At 41.9% G+C, this 12,115-nt stretch overlaps 1 long non-coding RNA gene across 1 annotated transcript in view; it reads right to left on the reverse strand.

Moving 5' to 3' along the window:
* LOC108503026 overlaps positions 1-12,115 on the reverse strand; it is a 161,675-nt gene that overhangs the window by 9,519 nt on the left and 140,041 nt on the right. Inside the window, exons 10-12 of the long non-coding RNA XR_001876698.1 lie at positions 11,851-11,932; positions 3,282-3,359; positions 2,180-2,296 (exon numbers count right to left, since the gene is read on the reverse strand). This is a non-coding gene — a long non-coding RNA (uncharacterized LOC108503026). The remainder of the gene's footprint in view (positions 1-2,179; positions 2,297-3,281; positions 3,360-11,850; positions 11,933-12,115) is intronic.

Consider the following 12,115-nt stretch of genomic DNA (forward strand, 5'->3'; position numbering starts at 1 on the left):
ATGCACAGCAGTGGTGCTGTGGAGGAGCCTCAGCCCCTGCACATGCACAGCAGTGGTGCTGTGGAGGAGCCTCAGCCCCTGCACATGCACAGCAGTGGTGCTGTGGAGGAGCCTCGGTGCTCTGCCCAGCGAACAGGAGAGCAAGGCTGTCACTGCACGAGGCCACCGGGCAGGAGGAGCTCAGGAGGCTGCAGGACACATACAAGATGCCACCTGTGACCTGACTGTCATTTACATGGTTAGAATACAAACCTAGAGGAATATTAGCACCATTATTCATTTCAGCTTCCACCCCCATCTGTTGAGGCTACACATCTTAAAGCATTCATATCTGTGCTTCACTTCCACATCTGTAAAATATTATATTCCTGCCTCCATGAGCTGAGGAGAACAAATTGTAATGTTCAGGAACCAGCTTTGAGAATCTTCAGTGCTAAGACCATTTAACAGGGGCATCTGACACAGGGCATCTGTTTCCTGGGGGCACCTCCTACTTCTGGCTTTGACAAGAAGGAAATTGGGATTCCACAAAGCCCAAACTCATGATCATGAGATGTCACAGATGCCAAGGTAGGCTGCTCTAACCTCTGTGGGGAATCTGGTCTTCCTTTATGGCAATGAGGAGGGCACTCTTCTCTCCTCCTTTCAGCTGAGAAAAGCATCCCTTCTGACATGTGTCTGCGTGGAGTTCAACTGTTTGCTGTGAAGGTTATTAGACAGTCTCTCATCAAAAAGCAGAGATATTTAGATCAAGATCTGACTTTCTTTTCTAGACTCAGCAATGTTCTCTGGCAGCCACAGGATACTTGACCAAACAATTCAGATCCTGGTTTTGTCCATAGGGACACCTTCAGGCTCCTAAACGTGTCTGAAAATACCCTGCATTTACCATAAACGTCTCTAGCTTGCTTAAAATTTAACTAAACCACTGGACTTGGATGCAGGATTAATGGACCCACTCAAGAGCGAAGTCCTGGCATTCCAGATCACCCTTGCAGCATTCCCTCAGAAGGAACACAAGTGTTTCTCGAACACACATTTTTCCAGAACAATTTACTTCTTATGAGGGTGAGATTAGCTGAAATACCTGCAAGAGCTCTCTCTTTCATCACTCAGCTGGATCCAGCAGAAGCCAAAAGTCAAAGGCCTTGCCAGCAGGATTTCACACTAACTAATTCCACATTCTGCACCATTTCTTCTAAGAAAGACCCACTAGGAAGACACATCAGTAGTCTTCTGCAGGCATGTAAAAGCAGAGGGAAAGCAGATTATTAATGCTCGAGTATCACCCTTAAGCTGGGCAGGAACTAGGCACAATAAAACATCTGGTGTGAGCAAGTGCTTTCAGCCCATATCTATGCCAAGACACAGCTATATGGGGCTGCTTTCTTGTAGACACAAGCCAAGACAGACATAAGAAGTCTATAGTCTGATTTTTTCCAATAGATGTATCCACATGAATGCCTTTGGTTGAGGATCATGTATTTTTATATATATTTTCCATAAAAATCAACAGCCTTTCTCTAGTTATTCAGCTCATTATCGACACTCCCCACATTGCTACACCAGCATTTTATTTGAAGTATCAGTCATAGCATCCCATCAAAATTTAATAGCCACTTTCTATAACTGAGGCATATTAACTCTTGGTTTCACCTATGCTAAGGTTTACCCTTCTCCTTCTTTTAAAATTCAAATGATATTAAAAATAAAATACCTTTCTACAGCATGACTCAGAGATGTGTAATATTCCTTTCTTCCGCTCATGGGACAGAGAGAGAAGCAAAGGCAAAAGAATTCTCTATCCTAGTCTACAGCTTCATACTGAATCCTGAGTGTCAAACCAACAGGGCTTTTTAGAAAAATGTCAACAACTGTAACAGTTACATAAGATATAGTTAGAAAAATATTTTGCAAGGAAAAATGACAGTTTCTGTCACTTGAGGAGATGATTTATACTTCAGTTTTAGAATGCAGGCAGTCAACATGTGACCTGACATTTACTAAAGGAAATCAAAGAGACATTTAGCAGGATTACAAAAGGGAAAGCACTGATGGCCCTATACCCGCAGTTCCTCTCACTACAGGAAGATCTGCACAGTTTTCCTCTCAATGTTACACAACAAGCTGGAAAGGGAGGTCACAACAGCAGCTCTCCCTGTGGTCACCTTGTGCTGACCTGCTCCAGTTCCGAGGGCCATCTGGTGCTGTCTGTGCCGGCCTGTTCGTGTTGTGTCTCCAGTTCTTTATGGATGAGAAGGAGCCACAGGTCACAGGAGCTGTGTTTGAAGCTACTCTGCAGGAGAATTGGATGGTTCAGACTGTGCCCAGAGAACGTGTGGCTGTTGATAACAGAGCACATGGACAAGAACACCAAGTGCAGGGGTGGCTGTGCAGGCAGGATGACGGGCCAGGGGAGCTGGGCTGCACTGCTGGCTCATCCTGCACTTCCTGCAGCACTGGCAGGGGTTACACAAGCCCTCGGGGCTCCATTTTACCCCTTGTTAAACTGAGATCACAGTTCCCTAGCTCACGGTGATATTGTGAGGTTCATTCATTAATGGGTTCAATTCAAGGCTGGGGAGATGGTCAATGCAAATTTTATGCATCACTGAAGTAACATTTAACCTCAGAACTCAAGTGGCACATAGCCTTGTCTAGTCTCTTAGCAGTCATGGCTAAATATTATACATTCACTTTACTGAAAATATTTGAGAGGCGGGAGTTGTTGGTACTGCTGATTTTGCATCCTCAAGTTACAAATCTACAGGATGACAAATGTAAAAGGACACATTCTTTAAATGCAGTGCAAAATAGGTACTAAGCACATCCTGTAATGGTGATAAACGATGAAGAGAAAATGGTACAACTGCTGCACTGAGCATACAGTGATTTAAATGAGCCCATGAAACAAGTATTTTAAAGTCTCAAGAATGATCATTGATAGTATCTGGATGGGTTTCAGTTTAGAGTTGGGAAAACAGTTGTTTTTACTGATCTCTGCCAAAAAAACAACTCATGAATGTGATTCCCATTTACCTGTAGAAACACAGCTACAATTCAGCATAGTAATGAGTTCAAAGGTGTATCTCAAAGATATTTATAAAGATATAAATACTTACTTTGCTTACTCTGGCAATTGCACAGAAGAAAAAGTTCTCTTCAAAACATCTTTTCCAAGGTTTCTGAGGACTATTTTTAAACTTCATTGCCAGAAGTAATCTACCATGAAGACCTAAGCACCAGCAAAAACGAATCTCCAGTGTGATTGCTATGCATACCTTGTCATTTCCTCTGCAGAGATGACCAATCTTCACTTCTGTCATTTTCTAACTTGGCTCCTCAGTAAGTCATTCTTTCTGTTTCCAAAGAGAAAGAAGAAAAAATAATAAATTTGATATGTTATCCTTATGATGGAAAAAAATAAAGAACAGACATACAGATACTAAATACAGCCTTTCCTGCAGGTGAGGAATGTGTTTCAGCAGAAGGCCAGTGTCCCACTGCAAAGTTATTTTGAAAGCCTTAACTGAGGGTAAGTGGGGCATGAATGGCACTTTGTAGAGGAATGACTTTACCCTCAGGGAAGCACTATGACAAGGTTTCTGAAACTACTCAATCTAACTGCAGCAAACCTTGAAAGCTTTGAGTAAAAAAGTCTCCTCTACTTTCACGGCCAAGAGAGTTTAAAGAAAAGTTACCAGAAAAAAATATTTCAACCTTTACTCCTGAGTATCATTCTTGTTTTCAGTCCTTTAAAATTACTACACCAATTACTAGTAAAAAGATTAATTGTGCTCAGACTAATCACCCAACCATGGCCATCAATACATGTGGTACAAATCACTCTTAGCACGCAGCATTCAGCAGTGCAGTCTCAGTAGCCAGGGACACCAACATTCCTGCTAATGCACTTGTGTCAGTAATACCTTTACACAGCTTTGTAAGCAGGGTCAAGTGTAGAAGCCACTATTACATACAAAAATACACACAGGATGGTGAAATAAGGGCTGCTCTCCTGTATGGTGACAGCAATAGAACCCTGGGGAATGTGAAACATTCCCTGCCACGAGGACTGAGATCCACAGATGCCCTCGGTGTGGATTAAGGTGAGATAACTCCCAAGGTCTGTAATAAACAACAACTCCAATGGCACAAGGACTCTACAAATGGTGACCCTCTTCACCACTCTAACATACATACTCTGAACCAACCCCTCAGGAGCTTCTCTCCTGCTCTCTCTCCGTAGCAGCTGTTTAGGAATAACAATTACCTGCACGTGCACCTAAGTTAGATCTAAATGCAAATGAATGTTCTCTTCACTGCCAAGTCTGAGAGCAAAGCCCTGTGAAGACTTAAGCATCCTAAAAGTTAGGTTTGGGTTACCCACTGTGAGGTGATACCTGGCCTTGCAATGAAATGCAGTAAGGCATCAGAGATTCCCACACCATCTACCAGGAGAGGTAAAGACTTCAAACTGGTATTCCCATGCTTGGATATCAGATAGGTCTCCATACCAATGCCTATTCCCCCCTCATCCCAATCCTCTCCTGTGAAGATATCAATCACATTACTGTTAGGGCTTTCATAAGCCTTTTTTCCTCTCTTTTTTTTTGCTTTATGTCCTGAACTGATTTTCTGGTTTTTTTCTCACCTGTTTCAGTATTGCTCTTTCACTCCACAGTACACCTTTATGCTTGCCCCACAATTTTCCTTTGGTAAGATTTTTCTCTCTTTTGTTGCTACTTCCATAGTTCAGCTAAGCATTAGAACAGTCTGGCTTATTTTCCTCAAAGCCACCATCTTAGCACTGCTTTGTTTTGCTTCAGTGGTCAGAGACCAGCTCCTCTTCCTCACCTCTGTTAGTGATATAATGCTTTTCTGCCTATTTAATGCACTCTGAAATGTGTCAGTACATCTGGGTACCATTCCAAACAGTTGAAAGAATTTATTTTAAATTGTCACTCTGTTTATTAATAAAGAAGAAAAATGTATGTGTATATTTTTCCTTAAAACAGAATATAGGTACTGTACAAAAATGTACAGGAAAACAATCTTTGGCCTCAGTCAGACATGTGGCCAATGGGAACACGCAGGCAGAAAAGAGTCCAGACACAAGATGGTATAGAAATGCTACAGATAAAGAAACTCTCCAAACTTGACTGCCTTAAGGGTGTATAAAGAACATATACTGTGTTGATACAGTGCCACATTGAGATTTTATAGACATGGTTTTCAGACTATTCCATTATTACAGTAGGCTACAATCCTGCAAATGTTTAGACATGAAGAACTTTACTCAGTCATGTTGTATTTTCATGGCTGGGTCTTAAATTCCTTCTCCAGAGAGTTAGGAAGAAAACCCTCTCTCCTAGATTGGTTATAGAAGAGCAGCAGTTGCCAGACACTACTGAGCATCAGGTACAAATACAAATACAATATTCTCTAGCAAGAACTGTATTTTAACATTGTGAGCAAAAGCAAAAGGAGAGGCAAATAGTGGGACTGCATTAACTGTGGTCTTTGAGTCAGCAAAGTGATGCAGTGTGAGAGTCAGAGAACTAACAACAGTGCAGCTCTGGAGCAGGTACTCAGTATCCACACACAGAGTTCAGCAAGTCTACACGTACTTTTAGTCTGTCACAGAGCTGGTGGTTGCTTACTAATGCAACGCACCAAAAGAGGGTGCTAAAGAGAACCTCAACCATCACTGGCTGGCACTGGAAAGGGGGGTCCCTGCTTTAGCTTAGCCTCAGTACATATTTTTGAAGGCCAGTGGGATAAGCCAGCCCTCACCATGGAAGTTTCGATACAACAGGATTGCTGTTTTAACTCACGATTTTTAAACTTTAACTCTTACACATCATGACATAGTGCAGTGCCAAACACTGCAGAACTGACATCTGCTGTTCACTCAGATGGAAAAGCCCCAGTTTACTGTATAGCAATGCAAGGTGTTTACTTTGTGGGAAGGAAGGAGAAATTAGCCTTTTAATTGATTAAACCCCCCCACCCCAACAACATGACTGACTGGAACCCTGTTGAAGTAGGATCTTTATGAAGTGGCACCACTAATCCCATTTTAGGAAAGTGCTGGCTATGAATCTTTTTTGGAATACTTTATATTTGCGAAAGACACCGTAGGTGTGGTAACTACAGCTATTTCCTATGCCCATAAGCTCTACAACCTGACTGCAATTTTACGAAATCACTTGAGCAAAATGCAAATTTTTGTGATATAATGCCACTTGAAGTAACAACAGAAAATTGCTTCTACAATCCAAGTCCTCAAAACACCTTCAAAGACTAAAGGAATGGGGTCTATGTTGATGTAATACAGAAACAATCTGGGCAAATCAAATCCACTATCGAAAGAAGCAGGTCACTAAAAGTAATTAAGAGCAAGTCATTAATTGCATTTCAACAGTGCTGTATTTACTGCCATTGAAGATGAATGCCCATAACAAACAGAGGGTTTGTAAAAGGCTGGAACACAGGGATCTCACCCCAGACTTGTCTGGCGTTTGACAGGATGGTCCATGTGCCCGGGATGTGATTGTGGATCCAACCACACAAACCCAGGCTTTCCCCTCAGAATGCTCTGACCTGTGACAGCTACACTCCAGGGGCATTTCCCACATGCAGTGACTGACTTAGTAACCACAGCACTTCTGCCTATTTATTCCATACACTTACCACTGGTATTTTTTCCATAACTACACTACTAATCACTGCTGAAAACAAGACAGTAGGCCAGACAGACCCTTGGTCTGGCCCAGACTGTTAAATCTTATGTTCTTAGGATTTTTAACTGAGGAGACTGTGTTTCTCCAAGTTTTGTTTAACTTATTGAAGCTGCCACATACTTCTCAGGCTACAATTCACAATCAAATGCTGCAACGTGGTACTGCAGGAACAACATCACTGCAGACACAGAAGTGCTGAAACTGAAATAGAGCTAATTCAGTTCCTCCAGAGTTTCTGACTGCAGCACATCAGCAGAACTGCTGCCTACTCTTAGCCATCAATATCTGGTGCTAGGATTCATACCTTATCAAAAATTTCCATGGGAAAGCTTTAGAAACAAACCCAAAACACAGACATTATCAGTTGTGCCTTGTGAAAACAACTGGGAAGGCTGTGAATGCAGTCGCAGATGTGGCTGCCACAGACACTGCTCTGCACTCCCAGTGGAACAGGAGCCACAGCACTCCCGGAGCTGCTCCTGGGACACACCTGTGTGCAGGTAACACCCGCTGCTGGCTCCGGGTGGGGCCCCAGGACACCACAGCACCTTGGGACTGCTGGGGGAACAGCAGACTTTTTGCGAGAACTTACTGCTCTTTTACACAAAATATGGCAAGGGCCTAGAAGAAGTACTGACACACAATTCCCAACGTGCTGGTCAGAAAACCAAGCTGGGTAACCACAAAATAACAGCTCACTGGGTATGCCAAAGTTTTGCTCCTGTGCTGAGTCAGCAGTTGTATCTGATATTGGGTTTGACCCTTTTCTTGTCTTTAACAAGGAAGACATGTAGCTCTTGAGGTAAACCTATATTCTAGAAAGTGCTTAACAAATATTTCATCAAAGGGGAAAGGTTTATCTTTTACTGCCAAATGATTTATTAGAACTCAGAGCCAAAACAGACAAAAGCCCTAGGGAAGTACTGTGTCTTTCAAAGAGTTAAGCTCTAAGAGGACTTAAATGCTACAGACAGGAGGGCTGGGGTTTGGGAGGAAGGTGAGCAGCAGTCTTGCCAAACAAATAAAGATTTCCCACACATACGTCAGTGCAATTCTCTGCATCAACACCTGAAAAAGGAGCAGGCATTAAAGAAATGCACACTTAAAGCCATGACTAACGAGGATACTTTTGTATCACAAAGTCTGGATTAGCCAATGAATCTTTCAAACTATCTAACTCGGAGAATAGCATTTGGCAAAGTCCATTGACATCTGCCAGCCCTTTCTTTAGCTCTGCATTCCCCGAGGGCGCTGCCTGGAGCTGCCCTGCAGTGCCACGGCACAGCAACTGCAGACAGCAGGGAATGCAGACAGACATGCAAAGTGTTTAAAAGGGGAAACCCGGGCTGTGTGCTGGGGCTGTGGAACAGGTGTATCTGTATATTGGGAACTGTATAAATGAGGCTTCTGTTACACGCGGCCGGGCGGCCACAGCCTTTGCACAAGTACGGGGTATTTTGGTGAAAGTCAGACAGAGTAACCTCGTAGTAACCTCTAGTCTGGCTCACAGCCACTACGGAGGACTCTGGAGGACTGTCCCTTGGTGCTGCATTGATTAGATTTCTTCCCATAATACATCCAGTGTTTTTGCTCAGTAAACCTTACTAACAATTGAATTAAGGATAAAGAGCGAGAGGGGAAATAAAAGCTGATCTCCATGTGAAAATGGGCCATAAAATTAACAAGGTTCTCAACATCAAGTAATTCTGTCTGCTCTATTGTGGCCAGAATATCAGAGCCTGTAAAATACTTACACAAGCATGGAGGAAAAAAGAACAAACAAAAATATTCCAGAATTTATACAGCAAGTTGAATGTTTAAACGCACAACACCTAAGAAATATAAAATTTTAACTTCCCCTACTACATTTAAATATTTCCCTGTCCATACATTACACACGCATCATTTTTGGATACTAGTTATGTTGGCAAACACACATTTTCCACAATCTTTTATGGTGCTGGGGAAATGTTAATATACAAGTCTCCTGATTTCCAAGTCTTGCAGTATCAACACTACATAGAAAGCATGTTTACAAGAACAACCAAAAAAGCCACACACTGTTAAATAAAATGTGGATGATAACCTGAGACATACCAAATCCACAGTACAGTAATTTTTCCACTAAGAACATCAATGCATGGAGGCATGACAATCCCAGAACACTCCCAAATCTTGCTGGATACTGAGAGTGCCCCACTGTGGATCACCAGTATTTTTTGCTGGAATGATCCTTAATTGTGGAAATGGAACCAAACTCCAAATCGCTTTCATTGGAAAGACAACAGTAACACTGAACATTCCAAATGAACAGCCTCCATTCCTTTAAGAAAGGAACACCACTTTCTATCAATAATGAATCATCCTGGCTCTGAATAACAATTATAACACTCACCTACTTGGTAATTAATGTTAGAGAAACTATGATCTTTCTAACATAAACATAACCTACTACTGAGTATTAGAGTTGAAAGGATGAACAGGATTGTCATGACTTCAGCTATCCACACTGCATGAGAACTGATAAAGTAAGTAAACTAAGTTTACAGCAATACATAGAGAAAAAGGAGAACAGAATACATAGGGCTGCTTTAATAAGGCATGTGGGAATACACAAGCAATTCATTTATACCTTCTCTAATAACACGTGCTTTCAGAAAGGTCTGTCACCCCAAAGTGATCCACAGAGACAGCAAGGCTGGGATAGTATGCAATGTTCATTTTTAGAGGTTTATAGCTGCAGCAGAACACCAGACTAGATCTTAAGTAGATCTACTCAAGCTACCCACGTTATCACAACTGGGACCTAATAATATCACAGAGAAACAATGATAATGACCTTTAAGTACTGGCATTTGTTTGAGGTTTTCTCCCTGAGATCTTTTAAATGAATGACTCTGGTAAAGTAATGTGAAGAAGCAACAATCAGACACAAAATAGCCAAGTAAAAAGTCATCACCACAAGAAGCCTAACGTAGGTGATGCTGCATGTTAGCAAGCCTTTTCACTTCTGGAAACACAGGCAGTATATTTTACAATTCTGTTTAAAAAGCTGATATTTCTGACTCTTTAACATGAACTGTGGTAAAGGAATGAAAGCTGCCCTGGCACTAACTTACATTCCCACTGCTGCTCTGTAATAGCCTTTGGAGGGTCCAAACACTGGGCAAACTAATTGCTTGCAAACTACTTGCAATCTATGTTCAGACAGGAAGAGTCTTGCTTAAAAATAATTTCAAAAATCAAATAAAAAATAACCTCAAGAATTTTCACAAAAGAAAATGAGATTTTTCATGAAGGTCCTTTATGTGTTTTGGAGCTTAAAACAATTGTGTTGTATAAATACGATATAGTTTGCACAAATGGCCCTTCAAATATTCCAACACAACTCAAGTCTCCTGAGTGCCACGCTCTTTCTATATCCAACAGCTCCTTTTCAGAAAAGGCTCAGAAAAGGATCAGACACTTGATATACTGCACTGTGACACTCTGCCCTGTACCACTCAAACAAGCAACATATGCCACTGTAGGATGAATTCAACATACACTAACCACAGACCTTAGTAAGAGGCCTATGAAGTCTTTCATTTGTGCCATCTAAGTATGGTAAATTAAACCTCTATATGTTTACAAGTTTATCTGACACATACATGTGCAATAATTTACAAAAACATGGGCATCAACATCACTAAGAACAAGTTGCTTCCATGAACTGCTGAAAAAAGTGAAAGCACAGAAATGGAGGCTGGATTCTGCAGGGAATCTACACAGTTTCCCATGCACTCCACTGCCCTGCTGTTTAGGGGAACTCTAGGCCTTTCCCTGGCCTTGGGCACAACAACAGTCAACAGCCCTTCTTGGAATTCTTGGAAAGCTGCAGACCTCAGCTGAGAGATCCCAAAAGAGAGTTATTAATGAAGGCATTGTTAGCTGTGTGCTCTGCTGGTGGAATACAGTGTGCCTGCTACTTCAGAACAGAGGATCCTGGCCAGCATTGTCCTCCCCAGTTCATTATATGTCCCATGTGCCATGACAGTAACAGAAGGGACAGCGCAAGTCCCACGTTCCTTCCAGTTTCTTTGTCAGCTCTGAACCCAGTTTGTGACACCACACTAATGAGCTGAAGGCAGTTTGCAGAAGGTACGTGCATACAACTCACCTCAAGCACTTCAGCTACCACATAGAGAAGTCTTCCTTTCTCCTCAGAGTGCCTGTCTGCAAGACACACTCTGGTGGCTCGCACACACTAATCTGATGTTTGAGAGTTCAGCTAAAAATAGATGGCAATAAAGTTCTGCCAAAAGAGGTGTCTGCTCCGGACCGTTCCACCAGCAAATGGTGTTTCCAAAAACTCCGTGTGGAACGGCCCACATGGCTGCTCTCCAGATGTTGGCCATGCAGACATCTCAAGGAAGCAGAACATGCTTGCTGCCTGTTAAAATGAAACACGTAATGGGAAGAGACCTAGGGGAGCAGACAAACAGAAAATACAAGCCCTCCTGACTGCTACTTCAAAAAAATCCTTTCAGATAATGACTAAGATATGGCTTATCAAAGCAGCAAATAATTTAAAGAAGTCTTAACACAAATGTCTTGTTTGAATCCTGTCTGCTGGAACAGCTGTCCCTAGGAAGTATGCACTTACACGTACACATCACAAAAACACAGCCATGAATGCTATGAATGCATAAGGCTGGGAAGGACTATCATAAGTTGCCTGGTACTTTGAAGGCACTTTCAACTTTTGAATTAATGGAAAAACACTTCTAAATCCCCCAAGGAAGCCGGATTTCAGACACCATGTAAAAAAATGCTCTCCTGGAAGAGGAAACCAAATGTTATTAACTTCTAGGTACACCTTCAGAGAATTGACTAGAAATCCAGATGTCTTAACTCTGTAACCTGTGATCCGTGTCCACATCATCTGCGCTTTTGGCTCCAATTTCACCTCAACTAAACTTGCTTTGCACTGAGTTATTTTTTATCATATAAATACCTATTTGTGGAGACTACTGTTCAACTGAAACCAAAAATCTCTTTCAGACCTTCCCCCTCTATCTATCTTGGGGCAAACAAGCATGTTTGAAACTACCTAGTAACTCACATGAGATGATGTTGGGCAGTTCGGTCCAATGCGGTGGTCCTGCCATGTTCATGACTGAAAACATCACTGTTTCTTGCTGATCCTTTAAAAAAAAGCAAAGCCTTTCATCAATACAACCACTGAGGGTCAGTCTCAGAAAATAAGTGACCCAAGAAAAAGCCCACTCACGAGAAAACCCAGAGGGAAGAGAAAATAGAGGTAATATAAAGGTATGCTTTTACTGTACTGGTTATTTGCTGGAATATGGTGCCAATACTTTTATACT

The sequence above is a fragment of the Lepidothrix coronata genome, unplaced genomic scaffold (genome assembly GCF_001604755.1).
Source record: "Lepidothrix coronata isolate B3197 unplaced genomic scaffold, Lepidothrix_coronata-1.0 Scaffold129, whole genome shotgun sequence".
NCBI lineage: Eukaryota > Metazoa > Chordata > Aves > Passeriformes > Pipridae > Lepidothrix > Lepidothrix coronata.